The 9,540-nt window shown below is 53.3% G+C and overlaps 1 long non-coding RNA gene across 1 annotated transcript; it reads left to right on the top strand.

Moving 5' to 3' along the window:
* Positions 1-4,351: 4,351 nt before the first annotated feature.
* Positions 4,352-5,463, top strand: LOC137203017 (uncharacterized). The gene is made up of 2 exons (XR_010932851.1): positions 4,352-4,576; positions 5,322-5,463. It is a non-coding gene; the product is annotated as an uncharacterized lncRNA (long non-coding RNA).
* The last annotated feature ends 4,077 nt before the right edge of the window (positions 5,464-9,540 follow it).

The raw sequence follows: 9,540 nt of genomic DNA, 5'->3' as shown, positions 1-9,540 counted from the left end.
CCAATGCAGAGGACGTGGGTTCGAGCCCTGGTCCAGGAAGATCCCACGTGCCGCGGAGCAGCTGAGCCAGTGTGCCACAACGACTGAGCCCACGTGCCACAACTGCTGAGGCCCGTGTACCTAGGGCCTGTGCCGAGCGGCAGGAGAGGCCACTGCTGTGAGAAGCCTGCGCACCGCCACGAAGAGTGGCCCCCGCTCACCGCAGCTAGAGAGAGCCTGCGTGCAGCAACGAAGACCCAACGCAGTCAAAAAAAAAAAAAAAAAAGGGCCCCAAGCCTAGGGCTAAGAACCATCTGGTGTTGCCAAGCTCAAGAGGCTGTGACAGCCTTACGGAGAAAATGCGTGTGTCAGGTGAGCTTCGTTCCGGCACGAGTAATAGTGCTGGTGGCCGTGAGTTCAGTGTTAATGAATTATCAGTGTATATCACACAAGGTTTCTTTAAACAGAAACACCCATCACACAAGGTTGTATGTTGATCACTTGATGAAAATGTTGTGACCGGAAGCTCACAGGAACCCCACCTTGTATTTCCCCTAGGAGCAGCGATTTGGAATTCACTGATGAACTGGTGAATTTCTAGAACATAACGGCTGTGAAGAAGGAAGGGAGTGGGAGGTGCCGGGAATTCTGGGGTTTGTTTCCTCCATGGGACTGGACATCCAGAGAGCCTCCCCACCCCCCCACCTCTGCCCTGGCTGTGCTGGCTCCAGTCACCCCTTCCTACAGTGCAGGGCAGGATGGCGAAAGGCCTCCTTCACCTGGTTACCAACTCCCAGTGCCTGAGGATGAGCCTGTGGGAGGCCGGATGCCTTGACCCTAGCACCATCCTGCCCTCCGTGGCCCTTCCACCCCCATACACCTGGCCTGCCATTTCCTAACCACACTACCAGCCCCGTGTGCCCCTCACTTCACCCCTCAGCCCCGCCCCTCACCCAGCTTCCCAGCTCTGGCTCTAAGTCACTTTTTTTTTTCAGGCATGATAAAATATACAGAACATAAAATTTACCATTTTAACTGTTTTTGAGTGTATTTGGCTTTCTTCAGTACTAAGTTGGAAGCAGGGACAAAAATGAGGGAAGCTGTCCATGATTAATCAGATCCTGGTCCTTTGAGGTCGATGGTCATGGGGTTATTGTTTGACTTTCTGGGCTGGTTCCTGGAGATAGTGGTCTGACTTCCTACAAGTCTAACTTACCCAGCAGGTGTCCCGGGCTGGCTACCATACATGATAGATTGGTGTCCTGGGCTGGTTGTTGCAGGTTGTGGGTCAGATTTCTCTTTTTATATATGACCTGGCTATTGTCCATTTCTATATGGAAGCAGACAGAAACTGTGCATACGCAAGACGTGGAAACAACCTAAATTCAGATGAATGGATAAAGAAGATGTGGTAGATATATACGATGGAATATTACTGAGCCATAAAAAAGAATGAAATAATGCCATTGGCAGCAACATGGATGGACCTAGAGATGATCATACTATAAGTGAAGTAAATCAGAGAAAGACAAATGTCATATGCTATCACTTATATGTGGAATCTAAAATATGACACAAATGAACTTATCTACGAAATACAAACAGACTCACAGACGTGGAAAACAAACTCATGGTTACCAGAGGGGAAAGGGGGCGGGGGGATGATCAACTCAGAGTTTGGGATTAGCAGATACAAACTACTATATATAAAACAGGTAAGCAACAAGGTCCTACTGTAGAGCACAGGGAACTATATTCAATATCCTGTGATAAACCATAACAGAAAAGAATATGGAAAAGAATATATACATATGTATAACTAAATCACTTGGCTTTACAGCAGAAATTAACACAACATTGTAAATCAACTATGTCAATAAAATAAATTTTTTTAAAAAAGAAAAGAAGCAGTGATCACAATAAATAAACTACACAGTGTCAGGGGAAGTCATTTACTGGGGTGACCAGAGAAAACTTCTCGGAATGCCAGTGCCCCAAAAACATGCGGGGTACGAGGGATGAGCCTTATGAAAATAAGGGGGAGGGAGGAGCCAGAAGGAGACACAGCTGAGCTGGATTAATAAGATCCACAAATTTCAAGTCTGGGCAAAGCTCCTCAAGGCTGGAAGATGGAGAAGGGGACAGGGGAGGGAGTTGCCGGCAGTGGGGCTGTGTTGGGCGACCAGGGGCCTGGGAGGGCCCAGTATGGAGTCTAGACCTGATTCTTGTGGCAGTAGGAAGCCCTCAAGGGCTCAGGCAGGGGAGGGACACAGTCTTATTTACAAATTGGGAAGATCTGCCTGGAGTCCAAACCTCAGTGGATAGGATTCATTAGGCTTGTAAACTTGGGTGGGAAAGAGGTATTAATACATCTTCATTTGCAGAACCTCCACCTGAAATGTGGGATTTCCTTCAGACACAGATATGGGAAACAAACGACAGTAATGCTCTTACGAGGACCTGTGACTTTGTTCCCAATAGAAATCACAGATCTTTCTACATCATATGATGGTTGTGAATTTCAAGATAATATTTACGCTTATTACTTTGAAATTATGGTGTCTGAAAAGACCCCCTGCTAGATCTTTTTTTTAAAATAAGTATTTATTAATTAATTTATTATTTATTTATTTATTTTTGGCCACACCACACCGCTTGCCGGATCTTAGTTCCCCTACCAGGGACTGAACCTGTGTCCCATACAATGGAAGTACGGAGTCCTAACTACTGGACTGCCAGGGAATTCCCTAGATCTTATTTAATGTATGAACAAAGGAGCACATCGATTATGCTATCACAATTAAAATGTACTTTTATAATTGTAGCTGAAAGTAAGTGGTGTCCTTTGTGAGTCTATGAATTTTATTTCACATGTTTAAAAACATTCTTCTAAGAAGGGGCCATTGGCTCCAGGAGAAGCAGGTTGGGGGCGACTTGCAGAGAAGGGGCTCTGAGGGGAGGAGGAACTGGGGGTGGGCAGGTCGCTTAGGGGCCCTGCAGGCACCCAGGAGAGGGGGGCAGCTCGGACTAGTGGGGTAGAGATGGCAATGGAGAGAAGCGGACGCAGTTGAGGAGTACCCTGGAGGTAGAGAAAAGTGGACTTACTGGTGGATTGGAGATGAGTGTGAAGGGAAAGAGGGGACAGGGAAGGATTTGGAGAGACAGCTGGGGATCCTGCCTTGGCCACGTTGAGCTGGAGAGGCTGCTGGACCAGCAGGTGAGATGTCAAGTCGACAGTTGGATGTGCGGGTCTGGAGGCCAGGGCAGAAGCCAGAGCACACGATTTGAGGGTTGCTGGGGTAGAGGTGACATTTAAAGTCACGAGACTAGAGGAGAACGTCCAGGACGGGTAAACGGAGAAACAGGGAAGACAGAGCCTGCAGTGGTCCCTCATGGAGGTCTGGGAGGAAGGAGAGAGCAGGTGTCCTACACACCTTGAGACGAACAGTGAGAGCAGGTAACTGCCCACAGGCTTTGGCAACGCAGACAAGACCATCTCGAAGGTGGCCGTGGGACTCGGGGTGTCGGGGAGGGACAAAAATCTCAGGGGGTTTGGGTGGGGGAAAGCATGGGGTCTGCCAGGGGCGTCAGCTCTCTGAAGAAGGTGGAGGGAGAGGTGGGGGTCAGTCGAGGGAGAGCCTTTTAGAAGAGGCTGGTTTTAACGTGTGTTTGCGTGCAGCAGGTGTGGGTCGAGGAGAGAGGCGCGGATGGTATGGAAGATGAAGCGGAGGTCGATGGAGCCAGTGCTTAGAGAAGAGGACCCGGTGGGAGGAGGAGGGTGCCGAGGGAGCAACTGCCTCTGGACGCGCTGGGGAGCCATCAGCCACTGTGATGGGGACAGGCGCCGTGGGGACGGGCGTGAGTGTTGTCAGCAGGGAAGGGATTGCCTGCTTTCTGGAAAGAACCAGGTCACTGATGAGAGTGGGGAGGAGGGTGCGGGTTATAAGGACGGTGCCTAGAGGTGAAGAGAAATGGAGAAGGTGCAGAGCTGTCTGGAGATGCTGAGCGACTGAGACCGCGCTCCTTCATTGAATGGGAGCCCGCAGGTTCGCCTAGATTAGATTAGCAGCCAAATCTAAACCCAGACCTAAGCCTATAAACGCCTCGAGGGGAAGAGACGGAAGCCTGAGGACAGCCAATCACACGCAGCCCACGGGGCTTCCCATGGAAGGCCACGGCTCAGGGTACAGCCCACTGAGCACTGTCCTCGTTGGCTTGGCTTTGCGTCCCAAGTCTTCTCTACGAGGTCCCGCCCCAGTTCCTGTGGGTGGGGTGCTCCTAGCCACTCCCCCTTTGGCACTCCTCCAGTGGAATTGGTTTTTGCTCAAAAAACTCAACATTTTTATTTTTATTGCTTTATTTTTGGACGTGCCGCATGGCATGCGGGGTCTTAGTTCCCTGACCAGGGATTGAACCCGTGCCCCCTGCGTGGGAAGTGTGGAGTCTTAACCACTGGACTGCCAGGGAAGTCCCCCAAACTGAACAGTTTTAATATGCTTCAGTTTGTCTTTGAACGAGCGGACCAGAAGAATGTAAGCTGAGGAAGCAGGGCAGTGAGGGACTGAAAGGAGCTGTGGGTTCGTGGCAAAGCTGTAAGGTGAGTGTCTGGGCGGTCCATGGGACTGGAGCATCGCTGGAGCTGGGGAACAGCTTGCAGAGGAAAGGGTGAGGGTCCTGGGATGAGAGGATTGGAATGGGGTCCTGGCGTGGAGCCGTTCGTGGTGGTGATGCGGTGAGCGTGTGGCACGGGCATGGGGTGGAGGGCAAGGGCATCGGAGGAGCCCACGGAGACTGAGACAGTGGAATGTGGACGTACAGTGTCCGGGAATGGAGACCAGAGTGGGGTGGAGAGGAAGCAGCGAGCCAGGACATGAGGCCAGCTGCGGGTGTTGACAGTGACAGGGACAGGTCAGGATGGGGAAGTAGGCCTGGGAGCCAAAGCAATAGGAGGTTGGACGGAGGGAGGAGAGACAGCCTGGAAGCAGAGGGAGGAACAAGGAGGCTGCCTCTTGGTGGGATGCAGCATCTCCAGGGCACAACAGCAGAGCGGAAGCTGCGGATGGGGCGGGGGCGCATTGCTAAGGACCATGGGGAGGACGCCAGGGTGGGAAGGGGCTCAGCAGGGATGAAGGACCTGCCGGGAGAGGGGCAAAGATTGGCTGCAGTTTTCTAGCTGTCAAAGAGAGCGAAGTGGAGGGAGACCCTGACTCAGAGCTTAGTTTCTGAGGGAGGAACCCAGGTCACCTGCTAAGTGGCAGGGCCTGAGGCAGGTGGGTGAGAGTTTGTCAAAATCAGGGGTGAGTTCCAGAGACCTAATTACCTAATTCTCCTTCTTTTAACAGAGGCCTTGTTTCAGAGGCTCAGAGCCCGGGGGCCCTTCAAAGGATGACTGACCTACCCCCGGTTCTCCCCACACCTCAGTGCTCTCCGCACAGCGTTGCCTAGCACTCTGCTTTTATAGATATAAATTTATTTATTTATTTATTTGTGGCTGTGCTGGGTCTTTGTTGCTGCGCGCGGGCTTTCTCTAGTTGCGGCGAGCGGGGGCTACTCTTCGTTGCGGTGCGCGGGCTTCTCATTGCAGTGGCTTCTCTTGTTGTGGAGCACGGCCTCTAGGCGCACAGGCTTCAGTAATTGTGGCACGTGGACTCAGTAGTTGTGGCTCGCGGACTCTAGAGCGCAGGCTCAGTAGTTGTGGTGCACGGGCTTAGTTGCTCCGCGGCATGTGGGATCTTCCCAGACCAGGGCTCGAACCCGTGTCCCCTGCATTGGCAGGCAGGTTCTTAACCACTGCGCCACCAGGGAAGTCCTGTGCTCTACTTTTTAAAGCACATCTGGCCCTCTGGGGCACCCCCAGCTCTTCTGGTGGGGGCAGGGGTGGTGTGGCACGAAACGGCCACTGGGGGATGGCCCACACCGGGCACTACTGACTGTGCACAGTGAGGTCACTTGTCCTTAGAAGATCCAGCCAAGCACAGGCTGGCACGGTTTTGAGACAAGGACTTCTCACCGAAAATCTGTACGTGTTACATGTTTAACCGACAGCAACAGTGTGACAGCTGTCCTTCCGAGAGGCGCCTGCAGGATGGGGCACAGTGAGTCAGCTGGCAGCGTCCCCATCTTTTTCCCAAGGAGGAGGAACCGATTGCTGTTTCATGTGTCGGGGGCTTTGGGGAGGGCGTGACTGTCACCTTGCGGAGAGGTGTAGGTTTGGAGCAGTGAGGGGAGGGGCACGTGAAGGCACCGGCCAGCCTCCCGTCCCTCCCCCATCACTTACCGTCCTCTTTAGCATTTAGAAGCCAATGCCTGAGCCACGGAATCAGCCCCTCTTTGGCAATCAAGTGCAAACCTAGGGTTGCGACAGCTCTGACTCTTTCCACACATTGGAGCGGGTGTGGCCATGACCCTGGCTCCACTGGATCCTGTCATGCCTGTGGACCTCCCTCCAAGTAACCTCTGAGGCCTTATCCTGGCAGAGGGGCTTCCGAGATGAGTGAGGGGAGATGAGGGAGACCCGAAGGTCCAGACCAGGTAGGGCTGGCCTCAGGATGCAGGAAGGCTGCCGAGGTCCAGCCTGTGCACGGTGGAGGGAAGTCGGAGCGCTTCAAACATCGCCCCGGGCTGTGGGCTGGTCTCGCTGCATCTTCACCCCCTACCTGTGCTTTCCAGGCTGAGCTGCAGCCACTCTTTGTTCTCTCTCAGGGGTCTTTTCCCCAGCCCTCCTCCACTCCCCTCACCAAGCCAGGGGGCCAGGCAGAGCCCAGTTGGACTGCTGATTACTGTGACCTGGGCAGGTCACACACCCGTGCTGAGCCTCAGTTTCTGCCTCTGTAAAATGGGTGTGTGCTCAGCACACGGCACCTGGGGGCTCAGTGGCCAACTCAGCACAAAGTGCAGAGACCCAAGTCTCCCCAAATGTGGAATTTGGTGGGGAAATGGGGGTGTCTGAACACTCTGCATCTTATTAGGTATCTAAGATTTGTGTTAGAGGAGAGACACGACCCCATCACCGCACCCCAATCCCCTGACAAGTGAACCCCTGCTTGTTCCTCTCAGGAACTAGTGCAGGACGTTCAGGTGGGAAAGGGGAACACCCTCAATTCAACCCTTCTGGACATTTCCCTCTTCAAAAGAGCGCTCCATCCACACACCTGCTATGCAGAGAGATGTCCAGAAACCAGGAGGCCTTCACCAGCCTTCTTTACACGTACGCAGAGGAGGCACAGGTAGTTTTGTTCCCATGCACGTGAGTGTGTTTTTGGGGTGAGGCCCTGAGGACTCGCCGCAGACGGGTTCTGAGCTGACTGGGGACAGGCCTCGGGGTCCCTGATGCTGTGGCCCCGTGGTGAGTCTGTGCGGAAGGCCTGGGGCTTGTTGGCTCGTTTTCCCTGTTTTTATTTATTATCTTTTGGCTGCACCGAGTGGCATGTGGGATCTTAGTTCCCTGGCCAGGGATCGAACCTGTGCCCGCTGCAATGGAAGTGTGGAGTCCTAACCAGTGGACCGCCAGGGAAGTCTCAGGGGCTTTCTTTAAACTCTTAAAGTGTCTGTGACCCCAAGAGGGTGAAGACCCACCCACTGTCCAGGTCTGTGCCTCGAGGCTGACATGAAGCAAAGCTCTGCAACGGGCGGGAGCAGAGAGAGGCCCAGGCGGGCCCAACCTCATCCCAGCACCTCCTCCAGGGGCTTCTGGAAGCCCCTCCGATGCCCCCCCTCAGGCAGAATCAGAGGCAACTTGGGTTTTGCCATGTGACTCCGGGCCAGCCCCTTGCCGGCTCAGGGCCATAGCCCCACCCCATCAGGACATTTGCAGCTGGGCGTGGGAGGGGCCTCACTGCATCCCGCTTGGGAGTGGCAGTGCCCAGGATCGGGTGTAGAGGAAACATCCACAGGCCCCAAATGTCATTCGGGGTGGAGGGCCCGGAGCCGGAAATTGTGAAGGAGGGAGGACAGACCCCCGCTCCACCCCCGTGCCCTCTGGGCCAGCAAGCACCCTGACACCCAGACAGGGTGATGTCCTCAGGGGCAGGGTCCAGTCAGCCCTCGGGGGTGCATGGGGGCTGATCAGGACCCAGGCCTCCTCACAGAGGCCCCCCACCTCGCCCCAGACCTACTGTGGTTTGCGGATGGCATAGGGGTCATAAGTACCAGCTCTGTGACCTGGGGCAGGGCCGAGAAATGGGGGTGAGGCCCCCTTCCTGGGAGGGTCGCTGAGATGAATGAAAGTCCACCTGGAGTGCCTGGAACAGTGTCCGGAAAGGAGTAGATGCTCAAGAAATGGTAACTGATGGTGTGACGGTTATTGTTACTGTTGCTATTTCTTCTTCAGCATTGTACAGAATCATTTTGTTTATTTTTTATTATCCTTTTAACATTTTTTAATTAATTTTTTTTGGAGTATAGTTGCTTTACAACGCTGTTAGTTTCTGCTGTAGAGCAAAGTGAACCAGTTACACGTATACATATATCCCATCTTTTTTGGATTTCCTTCCCATTTAGGTCACCACAGAGCATTCAGTAGAGTCCTCTGGGCTATACAGTAGGTTCTCGTTAGTTATCTGTTTTATACATAGTAGTGTATATAGGTCAATCCCATTGTTATTACTATTAATATTTTTGTTTGCCAGGAAATTTGCTGGAGATGCAGAAATGAATGCTTCGTGGTTCCTGCTCTCTGGAAGCTTATGGGCTAGTGGCCAAGACACATACATGTATAATCAAGGATAGGAAGTCCTATAACAGGGCGATAGTGATTTTAATAACAACAACAACAACAATAATAGTCGCTAGTATTAATGCCATTGAGAGCATGCTATGTAATGGTCCCTATGCTAGGAGATGTACCTGGATTTTGCTTAATGCTTGCGATAACTCTATGAGGTAAGTAATATTGCTACCCCCTTTTACAGATGAGGAAACAGAGGCTCAGAGGTGGAATGACTGACCCAGGGCCCACAGCCAGCAAGAGGTAGAGCCAGAGCTTGAACCCAGGCAGTCAGATTCCTTCCTCACCAAGGGAAAGGCCACCTCAGTTGGGGAGGAGGAAAGGAGGTCAGGGAGGGCTTCTCAGAGGAGGTGACATTTTCTTGGATTTACACATGCACATCTTAGTTACCCCACCTCCCCCCTGGAGGCAGGTACACAGGTGGGCTGGTCCACATCTCTGTCCCCAGTGCCCGGCGCAGGCCCTGGGGCAGGCCAAGGGGACTCAGTGACTCTGTTGAAGGAATGCGTGAGGGTCCTCAGCCTCACCTCGGGCCTCGTTGCCAGCCTGTCTTGCTCACCAGGACAGCCAGCCTCGCAGCAGGAGAATCGGGTCCCAGCCCCAAGGCAGGGCCGGCCCCCCAGGGACCAGGAGAGGGCAGCCCCACCAGCAGTGTGCTGTGAGGACAGGACTGCGCTGGGAGGGGGTGATCTCTCTGCTGGACGGCTTCCCTGGGGCCTGACAGGAAGAAGCCAGAAATGCGTGTTTAACTACCCTGTGTACGACAGAGAGCTAGTGGGAACCTGCGGTACAGCGCAGGGAGCTCAGCTCCGTGCTCTGTGATGACCTACAAGGGT

The sequence above is a fragment of the Pseudorca crassidens genome, chromosome 11 (genome assembly GCF_039906515.1).
Source record: "Pseudorca crassidens isolate mPseCra1 chromosome 11, mPseCra1.hap1, whole genome shotgun sequence".
Classification (NCBI taxonomy): Eukaryota; Metazoa; Chordata; class Mammalia; order Artiodactyla; family Delphinidae; genus Pseudorca; species Pseudorca crassidens.
This window is presented reverse-complemented; position numbering and strand designations above follow the sequence as displayed.